The sequence below is a fragment of the Sesamum indicum genome, linkage group LG9 (genome assembly GCF_026168435.1).
Source record: "Sesamum indicum cultivar Baizhima isolate 11 linkage group LG9, ASM2616843v1, whole genome shotgun sequence".
Classification (NCBI taxonomy): domain Eukaryota; kingdom Viridiplantae; phylum Streptophyta; class Magnoliopsida; order Lamiales; family Pedaliaceae; genus Sesamum; species Sesamum indicum.
The window spans coordinates 13,492,307-13,505,499 of NC_142665.1; positions in this window are offsets into that span (position 1 = coordinate 13,492,307).

Below are 13,193 nucleotides of genomic sequence, written 5' to 3' on the forward strand. Positions count from 1 at the left end.
AACAGACTTGGTTTAATAAAACTGTGCTAAACAGCTAAATTTTGAACGTTCTCAAAATTCGACGAAACTTGACCCAAACGTAAATCTAGACCCAAGCATTTGTATTATACATTTGCTAAGCGTAATAATAACTACAAGTTAGTATAAAAGGGAAACAAACTTGCTTTAATAAAACTGTGCTAAACAGCTAAATTTTGAACATTCTCAAAATTCGACGAAACTTGACCCAAACGTAGATCTACACCCAAGCATTTGTGTCATACATTTTTTTGGTAAATGTAAATTTCATTAATATAAGTAATGGTACAGTACGACATGTGTTCTTCAATTGGTTTCTCCCTCAACCCAAGGGATACGCCATAATCTATACAATGCTCGTGTACTGATTGTTGAAGGTAAATTGACACTAAGAATTCTGTGTTTGACATCATCAGTGATCAGGATGCTCAAAGTGGCTGGTGTCCTCTCAGTGTGTTCAAATCTCCTCAAATTCCTTTCCCTCCATATGTGGTAGACACATGCTGCAAGTAGTGTACGGTAAGAACTGCAAAAGTTATACATTTGTAGTGTACGGTAGACACATTTGTGTTATACATTTGCTAAGCGTAATAATAACTACAAGTTAGTATAAAAGGGATACAAACTTGCTTTAATAAACCGTGCAAAAGAACTGAATTTTGATCGTTCTCACAATCCGACGAGACTTGACCCAAACGTAGATCTAGACCCAAGCAACTGTGTTATGCATTTGCTAAGCGTAATAATAACTACAAGTTAGTATAAAAGGGAAACAAACTTGTTTTAATAAAACCGTGCTCTTATGTGCAAAAAACAATGCGAGGTCATCCGATGTGACAGGACGTCGATATAGGTGGATTGGTTGATTAGTGGACGCTTACGGGATAGTTCAATCTGGACTATACCGGATCATAAGGGGCCATGGGGATGGAGGAAACTCTTGCGTTTGCGTACTTGGATACGATCTATCGTTGAATACCGCATTGGTGAGGGGAGTGAATTTTATTTATGGAAGGATCCATGGCACACCCTTGGACCACTCATAGACAGATTCCCACGAGGGCCTTCCAGATTGGGTATGCACGAGAATGCTACATTGAATTCAGTTATCCACGAGAATCAATGGCAGTGGCCATTGATTACGGACATGGAGTGCTTAGAGATTACTCACACACTGCCTCGTATCTATGGAGGATCAGATCGGATTATTTAGAGATTTATGAATGGGAGCCCCACCACTCAGGAGCTCTATCGGCTTATGATGCCACCGGGACCGAAAGTAGACTGGACTTCACTACTTTCAGGCCCTCTGAAGATTCCTCGTCATATGTTCATCCTGTGGCTTGCGATTCTGGAGAAGCTGGCCACAACGGATAAACCATGGTTATCCCACCTTGGGCATTGCGTACTTTGCAATGATGACATGGTCGAATCACACGACCACTTGTTCTTCCACTGAAGATTTAGTAGACGATGCATCAGCACTATACGAAGCATGGTACGATTTCAGTGGCGTAATCGGGAATGGACACAAGATATTGTATGGGGGGCACGAAAATGGCGTGGGAAACATATCATCAACAATGCATACCGTGCACTATTAGGATCGTGTGTTTATCATATTTGGAAGGAGAGGAACACTAGAAGATTTGAGCAAGTTGAGAACCCTCCTAGCATGGTAGCAAACCTGATTATGGAAGATATGCGCCAGCGCATAATTAGTCTAGAACTCCCTAGCTCTGTTAGCACACGTGCATTATATAGACTATGGTGGATACCTTGGCCTGTCGAGGGAGACACCTGACGAGGGGCATTGTTGTAATATTTTTTTCCTTCATTAATGAAAATTACATTTTACCAAAAAAATCGTGCAAAACAGCTAATCTTTTATCGTTCTTAGAATTCGACGAAGCTTGACCCAAACGTTGGTCTAGACCCAAGCATTTGTATTGTAAATTTGTTAAGCAATAGTAATAACTAGAAGTTAGTATAAAAGGGAAAAAATCTTGTTTTAGTAAAACCGTGGAAAACAGCTAAATTTTGAGCGTTCTCAGAATTCGACGAAACTTGACCCAAACGTAGGTCTAGACCCAAGAATTTGTGTTTTAAATTTTCCTAAGCAAAATAATGACCACAAGTTAGTATAAAACGAAAACAAACTTGCTTTAATAAAACCGTGCAAAACAGCTAAATTTTGAACGTTCTCAGAATTCGACGAAACTTGACCCAAACGTTGGTCTAGATCAAAGCATTTGTGTTGTAAATTTGCTAAGCGTAATAATAACTACAAGTTAGTATAAAAGGGAAACAAACATGCTTTAATAAAACCGTGCAAAACAGGTAACTTTTGAATGTTCTCAGAATTCGAGGAAACTTGAACCAAACGTTGGTCTAGATCAAAGCATTTGTGTTGTAAATTTGCTAAGCGTAATAATAACTACAAGTTAGTATAAAAGGGAAACAGACTTGGTTTAATAAAACTGTGCTAAACAGCTAAATTTTGAACGTTCTCAAAATTCGACGAAACTTGACCCAAACGTAAATCTAGACCCAAGCATTTGTATTATACATTTGCTAAGCGTAATAATAACTACAAGTTAGTATAAAAGGGAAACAAACTTGCTTTAATAAAACTGTGCTAAACAGCTAAATTTTGAACATTCTCAAAATTCGACGAAACTTGACCCAAACGTAGATCTACACCCAAGCATTTGTGTCATACATTTTTTTGGTAAATGTAAATTTCATTAATATAAGTAATGGTACAGTACGACATGTGTTCTTCAATTGGTTTCTCCCTCAACCCAAGGGATACGCCATAATCTATACAATGCTCGTGTACTGATTGTTGAAGGTAAATTGACACTAAGAATTCTGTGTTTGACATCATCAGTGATCAGGATGCTCAAAGTGGCTGGTGTCCTCTCAGTGTGTTCAAATCTCCTCAAATTCCTTTCCCTCCATATGTGGTAGACACATGCTGCAAGTAGTGTACGGTAAGAACTGCAAAAGTTATACATTTGTAGTGTACGGTAGACACATTTGTGTTATACATTTGCTAAGCGTAATAATAACTACAAGTTAGTATAAAAGGGATACAAACTTGCTTTAATAAACCGTGCAAAAGAACTGAATTTTGATCGTTCTCACAATCCGACGAGACTTGACCCAAACGTAGATCTAGACCCAAGCAACTGTGTTATGCATTTGCTAAGCGTAATAATAACTACAAGTTAGTATAAAAGGGAAACAAACTTGTTTTAATAAAACCGTGCTCTTATGTGCAAAAAACAATGCGAGGTCATCCGATGTGACAGGACGTCGATATAGGTGGATTGGTTGATTAGTGGACGCTTACGGGATAGTTCAATCTGGACTATACCGGATCATAAGGGGCCATGGGGATGGAGGAAACTCTTGCGTTTGCGTACTTGGATACGATCTATCGTTGAATACCGCATTGGTGAGGGGAGTGAATTTTATTTATGGAAGGATCCATGGCACACCCTTGGACCACTCATAGACAGATTCCCACGAGGGCCTTCCAGATTGGGTATGCACGAGAATGCTACATTGAATTCAGTTATCCACGAGAATCAATGGCAGTGGCCATTGATTACGGACATGGAGTGCTTAGAGATTACTCACACACTGCCTCGTATCTATGGAGGATCAGATCGGATTATTTAGAGATTTATGAATGGGAGCCCCACCACTCAGGAGCTCTATCGGCTTATGATGCCACCGGGACCGAAAGTAGACTGGACTTCACTACTTTCAGGCCCTCTGAAGATTCCTCGTCATATGTTCATCCTGTGGCTTGCGATTCTGGAGAAGCTGGCCACAACGGATAAACCATGGTTATCCCACCTTGGGCATTGCGTACTTTGCAATGATGACATGGTCGAATCACACGACCACTTGTTCTTCCACTGAAGATTTAGTAGACGATGCATCAGCACTATACGAAGCATGGTACGATTTCAGTGGCGTAATCGGGAATGGACACAAGATATTGTATGGGGGGCACGAAAATGGCGTGGGAAACATATCATCAACAATGCATACCGTGCACTATTAGGATCGTGTGTTTATCATATTTGGAAGGAGAGGAACACTAGAAGATTTGAGCAAGTTGAGAACCCTCCTAGCATGGTAGCAAACCTGATTATGGAAGATATGCGCCAGCGCATAATTAGTCTAGAACTCCCTAGCTCTGTTAGCACACGTGCATTATATAGACTATGGTGGATACCTTGGCCTGTCGAGGGAGACACCTGACGAGGGGCATTGTTGTAATATTTTTTTCCTTCATTAATGAAAATTACATTTTACCAAAAAAATCGTGCAAAACAGCTAATCTTTTATCGTTCTTAGAATTCGACGAAGCTTGACCCAAACGTTGGTCTAGACCCAAGCATTTGTATTGTAAATTTGTTAAGCAATAGTAATAACTAGAAGTTAGTATAAAAGGGAAAAAATCTTGTTTTAGTAAAACCGTGGAAAACAGCTAAATTTTGAGCGTTCTCAGAATTCGACGAAACTTGACCCAAACGTAGGTCTAGACCCAAGAATTTGTGTTTTAAATTTTCCTAAGCAAAATAATGACCACAAGTTAGTATAAAACGAAAACAAACTTGCTTTAATAAAACCGTGCAAAACAGCTAAATTTTGAACGTTCCAGGAATTCGACGAAACTTGACCCAAACGTTGGTCTAGATCAAAGCATTTGTGTTGTAAATTTGCTAAGCGTAATAATAACTACAAGTTAGTATAAAAGGGAAACAAACATGCTTTAATAAAACCGTGCAAAACAGGTAACTTTTGAATGTTCTCAGAATTCGAGGAAACTTGAACCAAACGTTGGTCTAGATCAAAGCATTTGTGTTGTAAATTTGCTAAGCGTAATAATAACTACAAGTTAGTATAAAAGGGAAACAGACTTGGTTTAATAAAACTGTGCTAAACAGCTAAATTTTGAACGTTCTCAAAATTCGACGAAACTTGACCCAAACGTAAATCTAGACCCAAGCATTTGTATTATACATTTGCTAAGCGTAATAATAACTACAAGTTAGTATAAAAGGGAAACAAACTTGCTTTAATAAAACTGTGCTAAACAGCTAAATTTTGAACATTCTCAAAATTCGACGAAACTTGACCCAAACGTAGATCTACACCCAAGCATTTGTGTCATACATTTTTTTGGTAAATGTAAATTTCATTAATATAAGTAATGGTACAGTACGACATGTGTTCTTCAATTGGTTTCTCCCTCAACCCAAGGGATACGCCATAATCTATACAATGCTCGTGTACTGATTGTTGAAGGTAAATTGACACTAAGAATTCTGTGTTTGACATCATCAGTGATCAGGATGCTCAAAGTGGCTGGTGTCCTCTCAGTGTGTTCAAATCTCCTCAAATTCCTTTCCCTCCATATGTGGTAGACACATGCTGCAAGTAGTGTACGGTAAGAACTGCAAAAGTTATACATTTGTAGTGTACGGTAGACACATTTGTGTTATACATTTGCTAAGCGTAATAATAACTACAAGTTAGTATAAAAGGGATACAAACTTGCTTTAATAAACCGTGCAAAAGAACTGAATTTTGATCGTTCTCACAATCCGACGAGACTTGACCCAAACGTAGATCTAGACCCAAGCAACTGTGTTATGCATTTGCTAAGCGTAATAATAACTACAAGTTAGTATAAAAGGGAAACAAACTTGTTTTAATAAAACCGTGCTCTTATGTGCAAAAAACAATGCGAGGTCATCCGATGTGACAGGACGTCGATATAGGTGGATTGGTTGATTAGTGGACGCTTACGGGATAGTTCAATCTGGACTATACCGGATCATAAGGGGCCATGGGGATGGAGGAAACTCTTGCGTTTGCGTACTTGGATACGATCTATCGTTGAATACCGCATTGGTGAGGGGAGTGAATTTTATTTATGGAAGGATCCATGGCACACCCTTGGACCACTCATAGACAGATTCCCACGAGGGCCTTCCAGATTGGGTATGCACGAGAATGCTACATTGAATTCAGTTATCCACGAGAATCAATGGCAGTGGCCATTGATTACGGACATGGAGTGCTTAGAGATTACTCACACACTGCCTCGTATCTATGGAGGATCAGATCGGATTATTTAGAGATTTATGAATGGGAGCCCCACCACTCAGGAGCTCTATCGGCTTATGATGCCACCGGGACCGAAAGTAGACTGGACTTCACTACTTTCAGGCCCTCTGAAGATTCCTCGTCATATGTTCATCCTGTGGCTTGCGATTCTGGAGAAGCTGGCCACAACGGATAAACCATGGTTATCCCACCTTGGGCATTGCGTACTTTGCAATGATGACATGGTCGAATCACACGACCACTTGTTCTTCCACTGAAGATTTAGTAGACGATGCATCAGCACTATACGAAGCATGGTACGATTTCAGTGGCGTAATCGGGAATGGACACAAGATATTGTATGGGGGGCACGAAAATGGCGTGGGAAACATATCATCAACAATGCATACCGTGCACTATTAGGATCGTGTGTTTATCATATTTGGAAGGAGAGGAACACTAGAAGATTTGAGCAAGTTGAGAACCCTCCTAGCATGGTAGCAAACCTGATTATGGAAGATATGCGCCAGCGCATAATTAGTCTAGAACTCCCTAGCTCTGTTAGCACACGTGCATTATATAGACTATGGTGGATACCTTGGCCTGTCGAGGGAGACACCTGACGAGGGGCATTGTTGTAATATTTTTTTCCTTCATTAATGAAAATTACATTTTACCAAAAAAATCGTGCAAAACAGCTAATCTTTTATCGTTCTTAGAATTCGACGAAGCTTGACCCAAACGTTGGTCTAGACCCAAGCATTTGTATTGTAAATTTGTTAAGCAATAGTAATAACTAGAAGTTAGTATAAAAGGGAAAAAATCTTGTTTTAGTAAAACCGTGGAAAACAGCTAAATTTTGAGCGTTCTCAGAATTCGACGAAACTTGACCCAAACGTAGGTCTAGACCCAAGAATTTGTGTTTTAAATTTTCCTAAGCAAAATAATGACCACAAGTTAGTATAAAACGAAAACAAACTTGCTTTAATAAAACCGTGCAAAACAGCTAAATTTTGAACGTTCTCAGAATTCGACGAAACTTGACCCAAACGTTGGTCTAGATCAAAGCATTTGTGTTGTAAATTTGCTAAGCGTAATAATAACTACAAGTTAGTATAAAAGGGAAACAAACATGCTTTAATAAAACCGTGCAAAACAGGTAACTTTTGAATGTTCTCAGAATTCGAGGAAACTTGAACCAAACGTTGGTCTAGATCAAAGCATTTGTGTTGTAAATTTGCTAAGCGTAATAATAACTACAAGTTAGTATAAAAGGGAAACAGACTTGGTTTAATAAAACTGTGCTAAACAGCTAAATTTTGAACGTTCTCAAAATTCGACGAAACTTGACCCAAACGTAAATCTAGACCCAAGCATTTGTATTATACATTTGCTAAGCGTAATAATAACTACAAGTTAGTATAAAAGGGAAACAAACTTGCTTTAATAAAACTGTGCTAAACAGCTAAATTTTGAACATTCTCAAAATTCGACGAAACTTGACCCAAACGTAGATCTACACCCAAGCATTTGTGTCATACATTTTTTTGGTAAATGTAAATTTCATTAATATAAGTAATGGTACAGTACGACATGTGTTCTTCAATTGGTTTCTCCCTCAACCCAAGGGATACGCCATAATCTATACAATGCTCGTGTACTGATTGTTGAAGGTAAATTGACACTAAGAATTCTGTGTTTGACATCATCAGTGATCAGGATGCTCAAAGTGGCTGGTGTCCTCTCAGTGTGTTCAAATCTCCTCAAATTCCTTTCCCTCCATATGTGGTAGACACATGCTGCAAGTAGTGTACGGTAAGAACTGCAAAAGTTATACATTTGTAGTGTACGGTAGACACATTTGTGTTATACATTTGCTAAGCGTAATAATAACTACAAGTTAGTATAAAAGGGATACAAACTTGCTTTAATAAACCGTGCAAAAGAACTGAATTTTGATCGTTCTCACAATCCGACGAGACTTGACCCAAACGTAGATCTAGACCCAAGCAACTGTGTTATGCATTTGCTAAGCGTAATAATAACTACAAGTTAGTATAAAAGGGAAACAAACTTGTTTTAATAAAACCGTGCTCTTATGTGCAAAAAACAATGCGAGGTCATCCGATGTGACAGGACGTCGATATAGGTGGATTGGTTGATTAGTGGACGCTTACGGGATAGTTCAATCTGGACTATACCGGATCATAAGGGGCCATGGGGATGGAGGAAACTCTTGCGTTTGCGTACTTGGATACGATCTATCGTTGAATACCGCATTGGTGAGGGGAGTGAATTTTATTTATGGAAGGATCCATGGCACACCCTTGGACCACTCATAGACAGATTCCCACGAGGGCCTTCCAGATTGGGTATGCACGAGAATGCTACATTGAATTCAGTTATCCACGAGAATCAATGGCAGTGGCCATTGATTACGGACATGGAGTGCTTAGAGATTACTCACACACTGCCTCGTATCTATGGAGGATCAGATCGGATTATTTAGAGATTTATGAATGGGAGCCCCACCACTCAGGAGCTCTATCGGCTTATGATGCCACCGGGACCGAAAGTAGACTGGACTTCACTACTTTCAGGCCCTCTGAAGATTCCTCGTCATATGTTCATCCTGTGGCTTGCGATTCTGGAGAAGCTGGCCACAACGGATAAACCATGGTTATCCCACCTTGGGCATTGCGTACTTTGCAATGATGACATGGTCGAATCACACGACCACTTGTTCTTCCACTGAAGATTTAGTAGACGATGCATCAGCACTATACGAAGCATGGTACGATTTCAGTGGCGTAATCGGGAATGGACACAAGATATTGTATGGGGGGCACGAAAATGGCGTGGGAAACATATCATCAACAATGCATACCGTGCACTATTAGGATCGTGTGTTTATCATATTTGGAAGGAGAGGAACACTAGAAGATTTGAGCAAGTTGAGAACCCTCCTAGCATGGTAGCAAACCTGATTATGGAAGATATGCGCCAGCGCATAATTAGTCTAGAACTCCCTAGCTCTGTTAGCACACGTGCATTATATAGACTATGGTGGATACCTTGGCCTGTCGAGGGAGACACCTGACGAGGGGCATTGTTGTAATATTTTTTTCCTTCATTAATGAAAATTACATTTTACCAAAAAAATCGTGCAAAACAGCTAATCTTTTATCGTTCTTAGAATTCGACGAAGCTTGACCCAAACGTTGGTCTAGACCCAAGCATTTGTATTGTAAATTTGTTAAGCAATAGTAATAACTAGAAGTTAGTATAAAAGGGAAAAAATCTTGTTTTAGTAAAACCGTGGAAAACAGCTAAATTTTGAGCGTTCTCAGAATTCGACGAAACTTGACCCAAACGTAGGTCTAGACCCAAGAATTTGTGTTTTAAATTTTCCTAAGCAAAATAATGACCACAAGTTAGTATAAAACGAAAACAAACTTGCTTTAATAAAACCGTGCAAAACAGCTAAATTTTGAACGTTCCAGGAATTCGACGAAACTTGACCCAAACGTTGGTCTAGATCAAAGCATTTGTGTTGTAAATTTGCTAAGCGTAATAATAACTACAAGTTAGTATAAAAGGGAAACAAACATGCTTTAATAAAACCGTGCAAAACAGGTAACTTTTGAATGTTCTCAGAATTCGAGGAAACTTGAACCAAACGTTGGTCTAGATCAAAGCATTTGTGTTGTAAATTTGCTAAGCGTAATAATAACTACAAGTTAGTATAAAAGGGAAACAGACTTGGTTTAATAAAACTGTGCTAAACAGCTAAATTTTGAACGTTCTCAAAATTCGACGAAACTTGACCCAAACGTAAATCTAGACCCAAGCATTTGTATTATACATTTGCTAAGCGTAATAATAACTACAAGTTAGTATAAAAGGGAAACAAACTTGCTTTAATAAAACTGTGCTAAACAGCTAAATTTTGAACATTCTCAAAATTCGACGAAACTTGACCCAAACGTAGATCTACACCCAAGCATTTGTGTCATACATTTTTTTGGTAAATGTAAATTTCATTAATATAAGTAATGGTACAGTACGACATGTGTTCTTCAATTGGTTTCTCCCTCAACCCAAGGGATACGCCATAATCTATACAATGCTCGTGTACTGATTGTTGAAGGTAAATTGACACTAAGAATTCTGTGTTTGACATCATCAGTGATCAGGATGCTCAAAGTGGCTGGTGTCCTCTCAGTGTGTTCAAATCTCCTCAAATTCCTTTCCCTCCATATGTGGTAGACACATGCTGCAAGTAGTGTACGGTAAGAACTGCAAAAGTTATACATTTGTAGTGTACGGTAGACACATTTGTGTTATACATTTGCTAAGCGTAATAATAACTACAAGTTAGTATAAAAGGGATACAAACTTGCTTTAATAAACCGTGCAAAAGAACTGAATTTTGATCGTTCTCACAATCCGACGAGACTTGACCCAAACGTAGATCTAGACCCAAGCAACTGTGTTATGCATTTGCTAAGCGTAATAATAACTACAAGTTAGTATAAAAGGGAAACAAACTTGTTTTAATAAAACCGTGCTCTTATGTGCAAAAAACAATGCGAGGTCATCCGATGTGACAGGACGTCGATATAGGTGGATTGGTTGATTAGTGGACGCTTACGGGATAGTTCAATCTGGACTATACCGGATCATAAGGGGCCATGGGGATGGAGGAAACTCTTGCGTTTGCGTACTTGGATACGATCTATCGTTGAATACCGCATTGGTGAGGGGAGTGAATTTTATTTATGGAAGGATCCATGGCACACCCTTGGACCACTCATAGACAGATTCCCACGAGGGCCTTCCAGATTGGGTATGCACGAGAATGCTACATTGAATTCAGTTATCCACGAGAATCAATGGCAGTGGCCATTGATTACGGACATGGAGTGCTTAGAGATTACTCACACACTGCCTCGTATCTATGGAGGATCAGATCGGATTATTTAGAGATTTATGAATGGGAGCCCCACCACTCAGGAGCTCTATCGGCTTATGATGCCACCGGGACCGAAAGTAGACTGGACTTCACTACTTTCAGGCCCTCTGAAGATTCCTCGTCATATGTTCATCCTGTGGCTTGCGATTCTGGAGAAGCTGGCCACAACGGATAAACCATGGTTATCCCACCTTGGGCATTGCGTACTTTGCAATGATGACATGGTCGAATCACACGACCACTTGTTCTTCCACTGAAGATTTAGTAGACGATGCATCAGCACTATACGAAGCATGGTACGATTTCAGTGGCGTAATCGGGAATGGACACAAGATATTGTATGGGGGGCACGAAAATGGCGTGGGAAACATATCATCAACAATGCATACCGTGCACTATTAGGATCGTGTGTTTATCATATTTGGAAGGAGAGGAACACTAGAAGATTTGAGCAAGTTGAGAACCCTCCTAGCATGGTAGCAAACCTGATTATGGAAGATATGCGCCAGCGCATAATTAGTCTAGAACTCCCTAGCTCTGTTAGCACACGTGCATTATATAGACTATGGTGGATACCTTGGCCTGTCGAGGGAGACACCTGACGAGGGGCATTGTTGTAATATTTTTTTCCTTCATTAATGAAAATTACATTTTACCAAAAAAATCGTGCAAAACAGCTAATCTTTTATCGTTCTTAGAATTCGACGAAGCTTGACCCAAACGTTGGTCTAGACCCAAGCATTTGTATTGTAAATTTGTTAAGCAATAGTAATAACTAGAAGTTAGTATAAAAGGGAAAAAATCTTGTTTTAGTAAAACCGTGGAAAACAGCTAAATTTTGAGCGTTCTCAGAATTCGACGAAACTTGACCCAAACGTAGGTCTAGACCCAAGAATTTGTGTTTTAAATTTTCCTAAGCAAAATAATGACCACAAGTTAGTATAAAACGAAAACAAACTTGCTTTAATAAAACCGTGCAAAACAGCTAAATTTTGAACGTTCTCAGAATTCGACGAAACTTGACCCAAACGTTGGTCTAGATCAAAGCATTTGTGTTGTAAATTTGCTAAGCGTAATAATAACTACAAGTTAGTATAAAAGGGAAACAAACATGCTTTAATAAAACCGTGCAAAACAGGTAACTTTTGAATGTTCTCAGAATTCGAGGAAACTTGAACCAAACGTTGGTCTAGATCAAAGCATTTGTGTTGTAAATTTGCTAAGCGTAATAATAACTACAAGTTAGTATAAAAGGGAAACAGACTTGGTTTAATAAAACTGTGCTAAACAGCTAAATTTTGAACGTTCTCAAAATTCGACGAAACTTGACCCAAACGTAAATCTAGACCCAAGCATTTGTATTATACATTTGCTAAGCGTAATAATAACTACAAGTTAGTATAAAAGGGAAACAAACTTGCTTTAATAAAACTGTGCTAAACAGCTAAATTTTGAACATTCTCAAAATTCGACGAAACTTGACCCAAACGTAGATCTACACCCAAGCATTTGTGTCATACATTTTTTTGGTAAATGTAAATTTCATTAATATAAGTAATGGTACAGTACGACATGTGTTCTTCAATTGGTTTCTCCCTCAACCCAAGGGATACGCCATAATCTATACAATGCTCGTGTACTGATTGTTGAAGGTAAATTGACACTAAGAATTCTGTGTTTGACATCATCAGTGATCAGGATGCTCAAAGTGGCTGGTGTCCTCTCAGTGTGTTCAAATCTCCTCAAATTCCTTTCCCTCCATATGTGGTAGACACATGCTGCAAGTAGTGTACGGTAAGAACTGCAAAAGTTATACATTTGTAGTGTACGGTAGACACATTTGTGTTATACATTTGCTAAGCGTAATAATAACTACAAGTTAGTATAAAAGGGATACAAACTTGCTTTAATAAACCGTGCAAAAGAACTGAATTTTGATCGTTCTCACAATCCGACGAGACTTGACCCAAACGTAGATCTAGACCCAAGCAACTGTGTTATGCATTTGCTAAGCGTAATAATAACTACAAGTTAGTATAAAAGGGAAACAAACTTGTTTTAATAA